The sequence below is a fragment of the Rhineura floridana genome, chromosome 5 (assembly GCF_030035675.1).
Source record: "Rhineura floridana isolate rRhiFlo1 chromosome 5, rRhiFlo1.hap2, whole genome shotgun sequence".
Classification (NCBI taxonomy): domain Eukaryota; kingdom Metazoa; phylum Chordata; class Lepidosauria; order Squamata; family Rhineuridae; genus Rhineura; species Rhineura floridana.
The window spans coordinates 18,716,999-18,734,744 of record NC_084484.1 but is presented as its reverse complement, the minus strand read 5'-3'; the positions used below and the strand labels follow the sequence as shown (position 1 = coordinate 18,734,744).

Genomic DNA, 17,746 nt, shown 5'->3' with positions numbered 1-17,746 from the left:
TTTCGTATATTGTGCCTCTATATGCCAGTGATGGGCCTATCCTTCATGACCTTCCAAGTGTGAAAATGTAACTGGAGTTCCCATAGCAATAGTTTGCTGTACGAGCCTAGCACAAGCATGGACAACTCCTTCCTAATCATGGCCTGGTAGGGATGGTATCTACTTTTCCCATCCCATAAGAATCAGCAAGTGTACAAACACACATACAGTATGGCCCCGCTTTACGGCGCTTCACTTTACGGCGACTTGCTAATGCGGCGGCTTTCAATTAGGGAAAGTCCCCGCATTAAGGCACTTGTTCCGTTTTTATGGCGGTTTTTTTCCCGTCGCGCGCCATTTTGACGTGATTTTCGCACGATGCGTCCCATTATCAATGGGTTTCACTTTTTGGCGATTTCCGCTTTATGGCAGGGGTCTGGAACGGAACCCACCATATGAGCGGGGCCCTACTGTACTGTTACCACTTATAACTGTAGCCTTAACACAGAAATCATTTTAAGACGATTTAGCAGTTCATGAATGATAATGGGAACCAGTAAAGTGTGAAAGACATACTTTCCTAGTTTTTTTTATTATTAAAAGGAAGCAGTTGGAACCTACTGAACCATGCTTATGAGAACTAGCCATTTAATGCACATTCATTTTCTTTTCTTTTTGCAAAACCCTTTATGAAAGAAAGACAAAATATTTCTATTAATAAGCCATTTAAATTAGTAACCATCGCCTAACAATATTTTCAGCACTATTTTTTTCACCAAAAAAATCAAGTATTTTCCATTATACTGTCTGCTACCAGATTGGTTTTTTTCTTTTTAGGTCATAATTCACTGTCTTATCAAAAAGAGTGGGTGGATTAAGATTCAGTTGCATGAGAAATGCTAAATGGAAACTTCTTAGTGCTGCTTTGAGTGCAGCCAGAAATGTGGTAATTAAAAAATAGGAAGAACATAATCCTTTTTTCTGAATCCAAATGGCTCCTCCAGCTTGCAGTATAAGTACAAAGCTGTTTAGAAGGGTCAGAAAATATACTTGAGAAAGACTGTGACAAATGAAGAATCCTATTCCAGGCATGCTGTGTCATCCTTTATTTTATTATTTTAATGATGCATTTCAGGCCTTTCTGTTAAAACAAAACCCTTCATCCTGAGTATGTTAATTATAAAGATTTCCTGTGAGGGAGTTTCTGCTAATAGAAAGTACCTAATCCTAATCCTCACTTAGGTGGGCAACCTGTCCTGCACTACTTCATACTACAGCTCAGGGATCACATGATTGAATGTTACTCCATAAACATTGTCTGCACATGGAAAACTAGCATGTCAGATGAAGGCTAGGCTAGAGAATTCTCTGACAATATATTTCTTGGTGAAAGAATTGTTTCTATGGAGGTGCAGTAAATCATGCGACCCCTCACCTGCAGTCTGAAGAGGTGCAAGTACAGCTTCAGTGAGAACTAGGCCTTGGTTACTCTGTGACACCATTTATCTTGTACCATCAGCGTAGAACAGATAGTACTTCCAAAAAGCAGAATCCTGTCATAAAAGGTTTTGGCATAAAGTTTGACACTGCAGAGATAACAGAGGGAAGGGCCGCAGCTCAGTTGCAGAGCACTTTACCTTGTATGCAGAAAGTCCCAGGTTCAATCCCCACTATCTCCTGGTAGGGCTAGGAGATAATCCTGTCTGAAATCCTGGAGATCCGCTGACAGTCAGTGGAGACAATACTCAGCTAGATAGAACAATGGTCTGACTCGGTATAAGGCAGCTTCCTGAAAAGGACAATCATAATAAGAATGAAATGTGAGCAAATTCCATTACGTGTATGCAGATTTTGATGTGACACTGAATGAGGGTAGGGATGGATTGATCAGCCTTTTCCATTCTGTGTCAGTTTCACATGTATTCAAATACAAGTCCATTCCATCCTATTTCTGCATTTTAAAAAACAACCACAAAATGCATTAAAATGTATATTAAATCTGTTTGTGCAATTTTATCCCTAAAATATTTTTGTGACCTGTTGTATAAATCCCCCCCAAAATATGTATTTTGTATGCATTTCCCCCATAAAATACTATTTTTGTGTGCATTATGAACTGAAATGGCATTGCAAAATTTGGAGAAATGTGCAATCTGACTGTTGCCTGTGTTCTGATCTACGTATAAATCCAGGATCTGTGAATTAGGTCAATTCACTTTAAAATGCTGACCAAACAAAAGTCACTGCCATCCCTTAGTGAGGGTAGCAATTAATGCAGCCCTAGTTAACACATTTTATTTGAATTAAAATATATGGTTAACACCAGTGAGATTCTCATAATGGTTAGGTATAATAATCAGACCAGTTCTAAGTCTTTATCATGATGTGTTCTATTCGGGATTGAAACATACGGGGAATCAGGTAACCATAGTGATGGAAAAAATTACCACTGGCACCTGGAAATGCTTTCCTGCTTGTCTTTGATGGCCTTAGAGCAAAACAACTTTTTTCTCCTGAACTGAGCTCATAGCATAAGTGGGAGAGCTGCTATCTCCATTCTTCTTTGCTACTGCAGTATCATGGAAGAATAGAAGCATAGCCTCTTAGTCAACACTGAGAAAGAGGCTTCTTCTATGATCAATAGTCTCTTCTGAGGCTCTGACAGATGGTTCCATAAGGCAGAAAAGCATCTAAGAATGTTCAGTTGGGTGCATAAGAACTGCCACTATATCCCTTTCCAAAGCTGTTGCCTGCCATAACAGAACCTGGCCTGCAAGAACAAGGAGATATGCCTTGAGTGTAGTAATAAAGAGATGAAAGTAGACACAAAATTTCAACTCACATAAAATTTAAGGCAATTTTTAAAAACACTGGTCACGTTCAGAAAATGTTGGTGGGACTGTCACCACAGGCACTCAGAGAAACAATTTCCCTATCCATCTATAGTCTTTCCCCCCCCCCCAATGTTCTGTCCCATATTAAAGGAATTCCCACCATTGGCATACCCAAGGGCTTTGGCGATGGTGGGCCTTTGCAGCCATGCTGCGGAAGAAAATGGCATGGCTTCAAAGCCCCTCCCTGTGGGCATGATGTGGCCATGTGTGCCTGTCACATAGGGGGTGGAGCAAGGTGGCTATATAAGCCCTGCTCCATGTCCCCTCGGCCTCTTTCCAGCCTTACGCAACGCTCACCCACCCTCCCTTCAGGGCAGTACAAATTTAACTGGTCACTTTGGGGCTGGGTAGGAATTTTTAGCTCACCAGCCTTCGCTCGCTGGCAAGTTTTTTCCTACCCTGTACTGTTCTTTTTATTCGGCTGATTGGCTCATCTTTATTCGGCTCAATTTGATTTGGCTGATTTGTTGCCTGGTCGCGTAGTTTAATCTGTAAATAGGTTATTTGGTCACATTTGGTGGATATGGGCAGAATTTCACAAGGTAGGGTTTGGTGACCATCCTAAGGCACCCTTTAAGGTGATCGGCGGGTTCTGAGACTTGCCTTCCAGGCTGTGCGGCCTGTTGGCAGGATAAGGCTCACCTTTGGGGCTAACCTGTAACACCCACTCAGGGTTGTGTGGCCTGAGTGGGGGTGAAGCAGGAAGGCCTCCCTAACCACCCTGCAGGAATGGGGCCCGGAGAAGGGGATTGGGCTTGGACCACCCCCTTTCCCATGGCAGGGTGTCCTCGCCTGATTGGGTATGAGTTAGGTCCCGCAGATGTCTCTGCAGATCATTGATTATGCAACCAAGCATTTAATTGGCTGTATTTCAATAAACGTGGCCCTTGATTTACCCATACTTCACCTTGTCTTGCCTCTTTATTTCCCAGCTATGTGCTGCAAAGCTTATGGCCTTGTGATGAATTAAATTGTGATCAATTAAGTAGTGTGAGAAATGACACTACTTATTTCTTTGTGATTTAATGTTTTATTCATAATATTATTTCATCTTTTATTTCTCTTATTTCAGTGATCTGTGGATTTTGCAAAACTGACAAGAGAGAAATAGTTTTGTATGTTCTGTAATTAACACTATCATAAGGTCTCCCTGGACTAGCACTCTTTGCTTTTTTCTATTGTGACACAACTGTCATCGGAAGGGAGGAAAAATGTGGCATCATCAAAAATTGCACTCAGAAGAAAAATATATTTTCATAAAACATACAGCAGTGATCCAGAGTATCATATTAATCACAGTGTGGCAAATGACGTGTAAGACTATTAACGTAAATGATTGTGAAATTATTTTTGGAGATGTGACAATTAAATCTGTAGTATATTGGAATGCTTGAGCTGCTTCTAATGTTAAATCCCCCCTTTAAAAAAAAATTAAAGAAGCACATGCTGACAAGTGGCCAGAAAGTAGATAAATGTGTGCCTCTACCACCTGAAAGATCAGATACAGTTAGAAAACCTCAGACGTCTTGTGAAGTTCTGGCAGTACTACAAGATACAGGCTGCTTTCTTGCTTCTTTTGACCCTTCTTGCCATGATAAGCACTGATTTTTCTAGAATGTTAGTGCTGTATTATTATTGGTGGTGTTCAGTTTATACCCCACTTTTCTACAAAAGTACACAAGACAGCTTATACAAAATTGAGATAGTACAAAGTAAGTTAAAAGTACACCCTAGAAACAAGACAAAATGCAATCTAAAAATAAAACAAAGAAACAAAAACAACAGTTAAAAATAAGCAGCACTTTAAAAAGCATCAGATCACACAATAAAAGATTGGAAGCGATTCAGTGGCACTCTCTTTTTCTTTTCTGACTCAATTTTTTCCGGCCAGACTTAACCAGGTTTCCTCTTAATTAAGACTTGAAGCTGTTTGTATGGTTTAGAGGGTTGTATCCAATGTTGCACAAAGTAAGTATCCCATCAATGCAAGGATTGACTTTTTCCCCACCTCTGGTCCCCCTCATGCCCCCTAAATCTGTTCTAGGAGTTTCCCCAAGCCTCTGGAGCAGATTTGGGGAGGGCATGGGGTGTGAGTGGGGGAGAAGAGGGGAAAGACCCATTGCGCTAGTGGTAATCCTTGCGCTGGCAGGACACATTGGTTTAATACCATGTATTAGCATTAACTGTGGTTACTGTTAGTGCTGATGTAACATGAAATCACAGTTAAGACAGGGCAGAGAAATTCTCATGAAAGACGAAAAGAACCAGGGAGATGGAGTGTACCACAATCTAAAGGGAGAGAGGAGGTTTCTGGACAGAGGACATAAGGCTATAGATTGAACTTGAAAACAGTAGTTTTGGATCAGCCCTAATCTGAATCAGCATTTTGCTGCAAAACAAATCTACCCAGGATTTTGCAGTGGTGAATTTCCCTGTACTAGTGCAAATGGTGTTAGTTCCACAAGTTATAATGCTGAATGCCAATGGAAGCTGTCTGTAAATTGGATAGAGTGAAGAGTGACATTTTACATTTGTTTGAGGAAGTTAACTCCACCGTGGGAATAATCTTCTGTAGTGTTCCAGGCAAAAATCCACAATGTCTGCTGAAGAATTTAACTAAGAGAAATAGAAAATTGGGTGGGGAGGTAGAATCTAAATTTTGATTTTGAACGAGCTGATATTGCCATATGAGATTAACTATCTCCTCCACCCTACACTTTTAAAAATCTGTTCTACAGTTCTTTAGATAAAAAGATACAGGAGAGTGATTTGGGAAGGAGGGGGAAAATCCAAATATTCCCCTAGGAATTTATCAATGGATAAAAAATTATATTGCCTTCTCTGATAGCAGGCATTAGGTGAACTCCTGGCACTCTTGCAGTGTTGAAAAGATGAAGAGAACTTTTATACTCTTGGGAAGCACCGGAGTTGCTTCACCATTTTCTCTTAGGTGAGTGGGCAGCTATGCCATGAGGACTGTATTCTGAATTATAGCTTTGCTGGTATAATAAAGCCCGGAAGAAGAGAAATATATAAATCTACTTCCATTTCCATAGAATAGTAAAAGGTCATTTCCATGGAAACAAGAAGTCTCAAACTATAATTTTGAAAAGAGCCTGCCCTTGAAAAAGTCTTGCTCTTAAACAATGAAATTTCTTCTAAACTAAAGTTACAAATCAAATTGGTGTGTTCAACGTGAAAAAGACAGAAAAAATATTTTTAAACTGCAGCGATTCTTACTGGAAAGGGTGTATGTACGTAACAATGAAGCTCCTACTTTGTAAAGTTTACTAGAGACTTAGCTGTCTGCATGCTTGTGTGATTGTGTATTCATATGCTGCTCAGACTTCCAAAATTTTATATATCAAGTAAAATCCTAATCCATTATGATCAGTAATAGTTTTCCATTGTCTTCTATAACAAGTAGGATCATTGCAAATTTAATATGTACGATTTTCGTTATTTTTATATTCTGTATGTCTGGACACAAGACAGAATTCAGCTTCCAGAGAAACGCACCTTTATTTTAAATTAAACAAGTTTATATCATTCATACATGCAGAATAAAATTAAGAAGGCACAAATGCTAAAAGCTGATGTACCAAAGAAGGGAATGGGCTAAGCTTGGAGCAGTTCCGCTGACACCAATGGGAGAGTTTTATTTATTAAAAAGTATGATTTCAGGGGGTGAGATAAAAAGCTGCCCCCAATTTCTCCACCTTTGGCATGAGCCTGGCAAGGCTTTGGAAATGATGGCTCCTCTACCACAAATTTGGATTGGATTGTTGTGTCAATAGCTAACTCGCTGCAATCCTGTAGCACCTTACCTGGGAGTAAGTTCCATTGAACTCTATGGGTATGATATACTTCATATATTGAAATGTGCACTTCAAAGCCCACTTATACAAGTTTTGTGAGTTATGTCTAGAATTTCTTGTTAAAGATCCCTAGCTCATCTTCTCCCTCTTCACCTAGAGGTCTCAGGCTTTATTGGGGAGAAAATAATTATTTAAGTTCTATTAAACTACTTTAATTCTGTTGTGTAAATATGCTCTAAAAGAGAGAAAGAAAGAAAGAGTACCATTAATACTCTGAGGCTGCAATCTTTCTTTTTTGCAGTTACTTGGGAGTAAGTCCTGCTGAACTGTTTCAAGATTTTCTTGTGTTGCCTTTAAAAAAATAATCCTACTGTCCGATAGCATGCTTTGGTAAAATAGAATCTGGATGTGAAAATGGCCTGATGAACATGTTGTAAACAAATTATAATTTCCATCTGACATCATCTTCATGCTTCTTTTATATCCCTTTTTTCCCACTTCAGCATTTCAAAGTTTTGAGTCAGAGATATTTTTTTTGCCCAACTAGAGAGAACAAAGCCATGTTTCTATTCACAGTCCTTCTACCATGTTCTTTCACAAACCAGACATGTTGTTGCTGAGCAACAGGAGCATCTAGAACTGTACCCATGGATATATATTCAGGTAACCAAAAATGCAAAATATGTAAGTGGAATACCTTGTTATTTCTTGTTTTCATTATGAGTACTGTTTGTATGAGTGGATGGGGTAGGCAGCAGCGAGTTGTAAACGCTTCCAACAGATACCTCTTGCAGGTGAAACCTTGGCCTTTCATCTTCCTTCTTGTGGAATTCTAAAACTGGGATTTATGGGAATTGTATTTATTTAGAATGAACTTTACTTGCCTCTTCTTACTTAGAGTCCCCAAACTGATAATAGTGAACTTAAAATATAAAACAAGTCAATTGAAAATAGTCATAAATTTAAAAAACCTGATATCCACTACTATAAAATTTAGCAGAGATTATAGAGCAGTAAGATAATTAATGCAATTACCCCACAAAAGCCTTTTGGAATTAATTGGCAAGCACAATGAAGGAATGGACCTGGTAGTTTTTATAACCCGTATAGAGGCCATGCAGTTGTCTAACTCTTGAAAGTAGTTTTAGTCCACCAGTTAGATACTGCAGCAATTAAATGCAAGAATCCCACCTGGTTACCTAAGCCTGGTGGGTATTACATTTCTACATTCCATAGGAAGCTGACTGGCCAAATAAGTCAGGGTAGGCCCTATGCAAGGTACCCTAGCGTCAACTTTGTATCATCTATATTAACAACATCAGGAATATTTTGCCCAGTTTCAGGTTCTGAAGCCGTGAAGTTTTTCAAACTCAAAGCAAGGGTGACAATTTTGGGGTGCGCATGCTGAACTGGTATGTCTGTTTCAGTCTGCAGTCTTTCCAGAGCGGTGGCAGCATGCTTGGAATGGACAGATATGATGGTGGCTTCAATTAAAACACTGAAGGGGACATAGGGATGGGGAAGATAGGAGAGGAAGGGCAGCCCCCTGCCTCCCTAAAAGGTTGACATTTTAAAAGGGTTTTTAAAAGAAAAAAAAGGAAGAAGCTAAAGCTGTTGCCACTGCTCTAGTAAATTCCAAAGCTGAAACAAGATATTTGGTTAAGCTCCATCCTCTATGTCTCTGGAACAGCAACGCAAATTCAAATCGACTAATCGGGGTGATCAGTTGGGGTGGCCATTTCAGTTAATCTCTAATACCTGCTCAGTAATTGCAATCAGTAATGATGTGTAAAGGAATAGTTGACTGCTTAGCTGTTTGCGCAAAATATGTTTATATAGCAGTTTTCATCCGTATGATGCTATAATAAAAAGGACATGAGAAATCTGCATGGCATCCTCCTAACTGCTATGATTTCCATGAGCATTATGAATGTTAAAGCAACAAATATTTTAAATGTTTTAAATGCGTCTGAGGCTTAATTCAGATTAGTTCTTGATAAGAGACATAATGGGTCATAGAGGCACTTCTGTTTCCATTCGTTTTGAAAGTGTGGAAGAAGAAAAAGTGTGGAGGTAGAAACATCTGCACACACATAGCCCCAATTCTGTTCTCAGTTATGCCATCCTGTTGTTTCTAATGGTCTGTGACTGGTGAACAATTATCTTGGACTGACAACAAAATATTTAGGGCATAAAGAAATCATCAAAAGAAGCATTTGCCCAGTGTTTCATTTTGTGATGACAGTAACTATGTGTTAAAATGTCAACGGTATGGTAATCACATCAACCATAACTTTATCAGGAAGAACTTTGAAGGATATTGTAATGTTGTGGATTATTTCCTAGCAAAAGGCCCCCTAGTGGGATTCCAGTGCATATGTGTACACAGAAACACTTCACCCTACCCATGGCCTGCAGTAAAATTCCTACTCTAGTTCCCTAAGTAAAAGGTTTCATCATGAGCCGGTTTTGGGTGAGAATGGAAAATCATCATAATCAACACCAGCATTTATATAACACTTTCAAAGGTTCACAGGGCTTTATATAGCTCCTTACAACTGCAGGAGAGGGCATCCTGCAGATACCATCCTATCAGGAGGTCTTTTCCGAATGATGTCGGAATGGGGCATTTAGTGTGGCAGCACCTACCCTTTGGAACTTCCTCACACTGCATATCAGACAGGCACCTATTCTCTATTGTCTTTTCAGCACCTGCTAAAGATGTTCCTTTTTTAACAAGACTTCTAAAGTCTTTGTCCCAGTTACTGTTGAATTGATTTTGTGTTTGTGCTGTTGTTATAAACTATTTTATATTTTATATATGTTATATATTATATTTTTTATATATTTTTATATATATTGTTATATTGTAAATTACTTCAAAATGACTCATTGGAAGCAGTTCATTAGTGATGATGATAACTCTGTAAGGCAAGTCAGTCTTGTAAGCGCCGCATATAGGAAATGGGGGACTTTGTTTGAGAGAGTGTGGCACCAGCTCTACACTAGCAAAATACTAATCATTACTATGGGTAGGGGTGTGTATGTGTGGAGAGAGGGCTTCCTTAACGATGTCTGGGGAATGCAGACTATCTCTGTACTCTCTGAGTGGATTGCACTCCTTAGGATTCATGTTATTGGACACCAGGCTACCCAATGCCAGGACTGGATGACAGATTTTGCATTTGCTTCAACTGTGTTCGCCTTGCAACCATATAATTCTGCTTGTAGGAGTAAGTGGCAGGGGCAACCAACAGGAAGTTGGTTAACCCTCTGCTAGTGGCTATGTGCAGTCTGCTATTGCCTCGTGGATAGATGTTTGTTAAGACATTTCTTACTATGGGCAGTTGGGCATAATCCAACTCGTTGGATGCTAGTGGAGGCGGAGCCAGCAGAAGTGGAGCTGACAGAAGGAGCCACAACATCCAACCTCTGTTCAGGAGCCGCTGAAAGGCGAGGACGCTGGCTGTGCTAGCAAGGCTTTGTAGAAGGAAACAAAATACATGTTTCTTTCTGCCCCTTTTTCGTGGCATATCAGCTGCCAGGATGGAGGGCCACCAGAGCCAAATGGGCTCAGGAGGCAGTGTAAGTTCCCTTCCCCTCAGTTCTGCCACTGACAACCCCCCCAGAACACCCCTTTTTTTGGGTCTTCTGCCAACTCAGATAGTTATATGTTCCATCTTTTTCTTTGAATTACTTTTGATTTGTATTTAATATGGGTTTATTATGTTAATCTTGCTTTTGTTATATGTTTAAATTGTTGATTTGGTGATTAGGTGGTTTTAAATTGAATGTAAATATATTTTTATTTGATGTACACTGCCCAGAGAGCCTTGCTATGGGCGGTATAAAAACTGAATTAATTAAATAAATAAATAAACTCCACTTGTGCTGGTCTTGGCTGAGCCAGCTGGGCCCCGGCTGCGGCCAGGTGGTGGCAGAGTTCCCCAGCTGCACTGTAGCTGTGCCAGGAGGGGGGACCTATGCCAGCAGAGCCAATGCTTCCTCCTCTTCCGCAGCTATGCTGCATCCTGAAACCCCTCAGCCCAGCATAACTGTCAGGAGGATTGTGCCCTATGCCTGTTAAAAACATAAACAAGCTACTTGTTTTATTTGGAGTCTTTATATCTGTTGCACCTCTGTGGTTTTTGTGTCCTGTGTCTCATTCAAGTCTTTGATTAAGCTACCTTGAGACCTGCTTTCTGAACTTTTGTTGTTGTTAGCTTTTTAACAAGAATATTTGAAAGTTTTTTAAATGCAATTGCTTTTGGATAAGAGGGAGAGGCAGTTAAGATCTGCTATGACTAGGATGACATATTTCCAATTTAAGTAGTTCATTATATTTTTTATCACTGTTTATCCTTCCACATTTCCCCCCAGTGTGGATGCTATAAGACATGTGGTGTTGCATGATGCATGCTTATTATATATACTTGTACATGTCATAACGTCTGTTTGAAGACATATACTCAGGTGTTTTGATATTTTACATTCATTTTTATCTTTATTCCAGATATGCAGTGCTTTTTTATTTTAAAAATTGAGGTGCCTGTACTCATAATATGATAAAAGTGCTGTGGGTGTCAGCACAAAATGGTTGCCATGGGCAGCAAAAAAAGAGGTGGCGGTAGTCACAAAAAAAGCACTGCATATATGGATTCAATCAGTGTCCTTTCAGGAAGAATCATGTTGGGTAACTTACATGTAACAATAAATAATTACTTTAGTATAACAACTTGAAGCTTTATATCCCCTTTTCTCTCTTTGTTTTTAAATAAGTAAACCAGTCAGCAAACCTCCAGTCAGAACAATGGGGTGAGCGAAGATCATAGAAGGGAACCATGAACACAAGGTATCTTTACAATTCACAGAGAGAAAAGGGGGCTCACAGAAACCACACCATGTGAGGTTGTGGGGTGATGCCAGTTAGCCCTACCCATGCCAAGGACACATGCTAATCATGACCCTCACTAGCCATGTGTGAGGGTATGCATGTAGCAACACAGGTGAAGAGGGCTCTCCACACAAGAAAAGAATCCCAGGCCAGTTAGGGTTCCCTTTATGCTGAGGAGCCCTACACAGCTACATCTGTACACATGTAGGGCTGCAACATAGTTGGCAGAGAGTGGGGCCCAACGGCACAATCCCACGACTTTTAGTGGACGAGGAGGTTCATGTGGTGCCTCCCCCCTTTTCTGGAGTACTGAGCTGTAAAGAAAATGTAGAAGAGGGAAAGGAGGATGAGGGCTAAGCAAGCATTAAAAGTATGAGACAAAGTCACCTATACGCAACATCATTCTTTTTCCTCTGCTTTCCACATATAACATAACTCATTGTCTTTAGTAAGACACATTTTCCTTTGAGCCCTTCCTCACTCAAATATTGGGGGACACCAAATTTTGGTCTTAGAGAATAATGCACTAGCTATTTGGCCAGGACAATGAGTGTAGCCAGACTAGGAAATCTTAATCTGCATTGTGAGTTACAGTTCCTGGAATCTCAAGTTTGGGGATATTATTATTTTGGCAAATGTTGACATTTTTCTGTTTTTCCTGTAGTCTCAAAGATCCCTGTGCTCCTCTCTCCCCCCTACTTTCTCAAGCAGAACAAACAAAGAGATTTATGAGGGAATGTTCTGGCCCATTTGCTGAAACATCATTTGGTATCTTCTCCATGAATCCTAGCAGTGTCTGGAGGAAGCTATTTTGACTATCAGGAACTAAAACAGAACGTACCAAATGGTTTATCATCAAGGGGATGAACCACCTGGTTATAAACTACTTAGCACATTTTGCCTGACTCCTTAACTTCTTCTACCAGCAACTAAAAAGGCAGCATAGTTGAGAACTGAATTCTGGCAGCTTGTGTGCATGCACACTTTTCTGGGTTGGCCTCCCCACCCACCTCTGCAGCATCACCTAGGCTTCTGATGTCTTCATGTCTGCCCATCTCTGTATATCTCCCAAATGTCAGTTGAACCTCCAGGGTTTCCTCTGCTGTCGGGGGATCCACAAGTGGCAAAGGATGCCTAAAGATCAGTGGATTAAGTGTATAGGTTTGTTTAAGTACTCAGTTTATGTATTTTAGGAGAACAAGAGTAAATACCAATCTTCCTGCCTTGCGTTTTAAGTGAATAGGCGCTCAAGAATTCAAGAAAAATATGTTGCTTCAAATTGTTTGGGAAGCTTATAATCTTATTGCATTGCTCAGTGACTGTCTGTATATTACAGATACTGTTGTGAAGCTTGCATTTGCCTCTTTTTTCTTCTTTCTGCCTGGCTGTCTCTGTCAGCCTTTCCTCTTCCCTGAATCATTAGATTTATTTTTATCAGTATATGCTGACTTCATTATTCATGAGTTGCAGAGTGAAATGAAACTACTATAGGAATGGAAAAGGCATTAGTTCCTAACCAGAGTAACAAAGAAGAGTATTTTGCAGCATGCCACAACTGACTAAATGCTTTGTTGTCCTGGTAAGTAAGAGGCTTTTTGTTTCAAGAAACATCAACAAAATTTTGTGAAGATCACTCTAAAATCATTTCTATGGACTCTAATTTATTTCTGCCATCTGTTGTGGAAGTCTGTCAGAGCATGATTTTATTTATCTTTACTTTAAAGACCTGATGATAGTGTATATGGAGTTGCCCTATTTCACCATCACAAGAATCCTGTGAGGTAGGTTAGGCTGACAGTTAATAACAGACCCAAGGTCAATCAGGGACTTAGCAGCTGATCTTTGTTTCCCCTGAGACCATCTGAGGCAATGGTGCAACACTTGGACTCCCCTAGAGACACTCTGTTTAGGAACCACTCTTTTAGGTGATTCTCTTAAATAGAAAGAGCTATAATATTTATCTTTATACTTATTCAATTATTTATCTGCCACCTTTTGGGGCATAGCTAATAACTGTGGGTCACAATATATAAAAACACAATTTCAGCAACTATCTGAAAAATCAAAGGCAGCAGCATAATATAATTGTTGCCCTTGAAGAAATGTGCCAAAAAAGTCTTGTGCATTTTTATTCAATATCAACATTTTCCCCCATTTTGTACCAGCTTGAAGTTCATTACTTGTCACCCCCACCCTACTTTCATTCTGGAACACTCAGCCAAGCATCTCACATCCTGCCACTTCAAAAAGATAGCATGGATTGATTCTTGGAATAATATAAAAAGGGGAGGGTGGTTGAAGGATTAATTGTAAAACCAAGATTTGTCTGAATAATTTCAACAGTCTGGAACTAATGTGTGTTGCAGAATTTCACACGATGCAAGTACCAACAAGTTGCTGAGAAATCTCAATAATAAGAAAAAAAATCTGTATTGAAATTTCTCTTGATGCATTGGCACTTTAGAATTTACTGCCAAATACTCGTGGGAGAGTTGCACCATCTGTCTCCAGTACCAAACTTGATATGAAATCATGAAGAAGTATGCAAGACAAGGGACAGACAAGTGATGTATTAAAAATGCTCAACAAACAGTTCCCTTTTGAAATACAATATCTGGCAAAAAAACACAACAAAACACAACATCATCCTTTTCTCATCCTAAATGCTTACCAGGCATCACCAGGCCTTGACAGAGCTTATAGCACCTGGCAGTATGTATATCAAATCTGTTCAATGACATTTTGTGTGTGTGTCTATCTGCTGAGTTCCACACTCTGCTATTTCCTGACTCCCTAAGGGTTTATTGAGAGACATAAGGAAAACCGTTTGTTATTGGCTTCCTTCACTGGAGAGAACAGCTTTTGTATTTAGTGGGAAGTTCACGAAGGCACAGTGAAACTCACACGGGTCCCCAAGCTCCCATGTTTTAAATCTCTTCAGCTTGTTTGTTCTTTTATTTTCCTGTCATTGTGCAGTGAACAGCATGGACAGTGTCTGCCATCAGCATCAGATAGAGATGCCAATTGGGGATAGGTGAAAACCAAAGGCCCAGGACTGCCGTTGGGAGGAAACATGTTTACACTGATCAGCTGCGCTGCTGAATTCTATGTGGAAAAGACTTAAGGCTCTGCTGGGAGAAGGGCAGTTCCATGTGGGTTGTTATGTCATCTAATAGTAGCTTTCGAATTCTCCTGCCAATTTCTCTTTGCTTCATAGATCAGCTAACTTTCAGGCCTACTAAAGTTCTTACGGAATTTCCATTGTCTTCAGGCCAGGCGGCTCAAGCTTCCCCCAAATGTTGAAATAAGCCAAGTCCAGTGGGCAGGACATAATTTTTGTTTTTTCCCCCCCTTAAATCGACAGTGGCAGTTCATCATCAAGCAGGGTAAGCACTTTCGCAGTCACTTGCATCACGACAGGACTGATTCATCACGTCATTTTGGAAAAATATTATTTTATGTAGAACTTCTGATATTACAAGAAAATAGTTAAATAGTTCTCCCCCACTCCCACAACCCAGCATTTACAATGCAGTGGACTTTTTGTTTCAAATCTAATGTTATTACAATGCTGCATTTAATTTTTACATCAAATTTTTACATCAATTTTTACATCAAAAGGTATTTGGGAGGGGGGACACAAATTCTTGGCAGGTTTTGGTAGCCAGCCAAAATTTGTGACTGTTATTGCTCCTCCCGTCTCAGGAAGGAGTTGGGTGGCGTCTTGTCTCTGAGGTTCCACTGCTGTGTGGAGGCACTCCGAGGTGCTTTCTAAATCTATATATGTTAGTTTGAATGAGATTGGCAGGCTTGGGAAAATTGTTTATACTGACACTTTCAGAGTTTATATTTAAATCTTGATGGGCTGCCTGCTCAACACTGAAAAAACAATGTCTGTCTGTATGTCTGTCTCTTGGGCCAAACATATCTCTGTTTTTGACTGCTTTCTTGATTTGGCTTCGGAAATTTTCCTTCCCTTCAACAAGAAAGGACTGGGACTGGAATACTGCATATCAGTGGTTTCCAACCCAGGGGGGGTATGAAGTAATTCAGGGGGGGCACAAACAGTAAAGAAATTATTTTTAAAAAAGTCTTCACTCCCTGAATGCTGCCTGCTCCCCCTTGCTGCTGCAGATGACACCTCCCCCTTGCTCCAAATGAGAGGGGATGATTTTTGCTGAAGTGGCAGAGTGTCTTTCAGATGTGCTGAGGGCAGATGTCTGCCTATAAAACATGTGGCAGATGCCGAAGGAGGCTGAGGGTGGAGCTACCAGGAAGAAGAGGGGATTACTATTGCCGCCTTCTGTCTCCTCGCACTCCCTTCTCCTCGCTGCTGACGATGCCCTTGCTCAGAACAATAGGAGAGGGCTTTTCATGAAGCAAAACGAAGCAAGGCTGCAAAGAAAGACTGCTTTCCCCTTCCTTCCTGACAGCCATCCTGCCTGCCTTTCTTGGCTCCTGCTTCATTGCTATCTCCTTTTAAAAATTATGCTGATTTGCGAAGCTGTCCAGATCTCTGCCAAGGAGCAATGAGAAAGCTCAGGACCTGCTCGCCCCCCATCTCTGAAACTAAATGTGTGTACCAACATCCCCTCTTTTTTCCACCTACCCTCGCCCCCCCCAATGTGTCTTTCTAAGACGCTGCAGCAGTTGAGGGCTTCCCCCCACCCATATGCCTGAATGCATGCACACTTGCAGTTGCTTGCAGGAGGAACAGTTGTGTTTGTGTGTGTGTGTGTGCTGATCTGTCATTTGCTCCACTCTCATTCCCCAAGTGCACGCTAACCCAGTAATCAGTTCTGATGATCATCCTAAGGCCTAAAAGCACTAATCTCGCTCCTCAATCTATCCACACTTTTGTCTTCACAGTGTAGCATACCCACCACTACCACGTTGCTGCTTCTTGATTATTAGGATGATTGTTATTGTTATTATTGTTGTTATTGTTATTATTGTTATTATTATTTTAAAAACCTCAACAAGTTGGCTGAGGCTGGGGTCTACACACTGCAGCTGAAATGTATTTATTTTATTATTATTGCATTTATATCCCACCTTTCCTCCAGGTTATTCAAAGTGGTGCACATGATTCCCCCCCTTTCCATTTTCTCCTTACACCAACCCTGTGAGATAGGCCAGGCTGAGAAACTGTGTCTGGCCCACGGTCACCCGGTGGGCTTCATGGCTGGGTGGGGATTTGAACTTGGATCTTAGTCCGACACTGTAACCCATTGGTGTTGGGAGACAGGATTGTACATCTTTAGACTGGGGGGGGGGAGGAGTATACCAATTTGACTGGACCTTTGCATTAAGAGAAGAAAATAACACCTCCCTGTCTGCAGGGAGCTTTTAATGGAAAGAGATATTTGCAGATGTGATTTTGCCACACACCATTTTTTTCAATTAAAAGAGACTAAAATTACAATTACCATGGGAGGGGGTCACAATTTTTTTTCAGCTTACAAAGGGGGACCCATACTTATAAAGGTTTGGAAGCATTCTGTTACAGAAAGATCAGAATCATTGCTGTATTCTTTTTGTTGTATGCCTTCAAGTCATTTACAATTTACGGCAGTCCTATGAATCTTTTTTTGTATACATATATTCATAGGGTTTTCATAGTAAAAGGTATTCAGAGGTGGTTTACGATTACCTTCCTCTAAGCCTACGGCACCTGGTATTTCCAGGCAGTCTCCCATCCAAGTACTAGCCAGGCCTGACCCTGCTTAGCTTCCCAGATCAGATGAGATTGGGCATGTTCGGTGTAGTATGGCCGTACCCTGCTGTATCCTAGATTAAGGAATATTTCTCTTTAGTCAATCAGAATAGTTTAAGGGATACCCACATTTTCATTGCTATGTTACTCAGTTCAATTACTTTAGCCATCTGGATTGTAACTGAATTATTACATATTTAGCTTTATCCATCCCAACACTGCTTCTGGTATGCAATACTGATTTAAGTCAATGTATGAAGGATCCTAGTTTAGCACAGGAGGTTGGATTGCTTATCTTCAGGTCATTCCTGTATGTTTCCTTTTCTAGATTTTTAAAGTCTTTAATACAATAAAATCTAGATCAGTTAACAACAAAAAAATACATCTTTTACCAAATAATATCTATTATTCGCTTAAATGTACAGGTGTAAGATGAGAGAGTGTG

General features: G+C 40.3%; 1 pseudogene; it reads right to left on the bottom strand.

Annotated features, from left to right (window-relative positions):
* Nucleotides 1-17,247: 17,247 nt before the first annotated feature.
* On the bottom strand, nucleotides 17,248-17,366 carry LOC133386306 (5S ribosomal RNA; annotated as a pseudogene).
* Nucleotides 17,367-17,746: the final 380 nt, after the last annotated feature.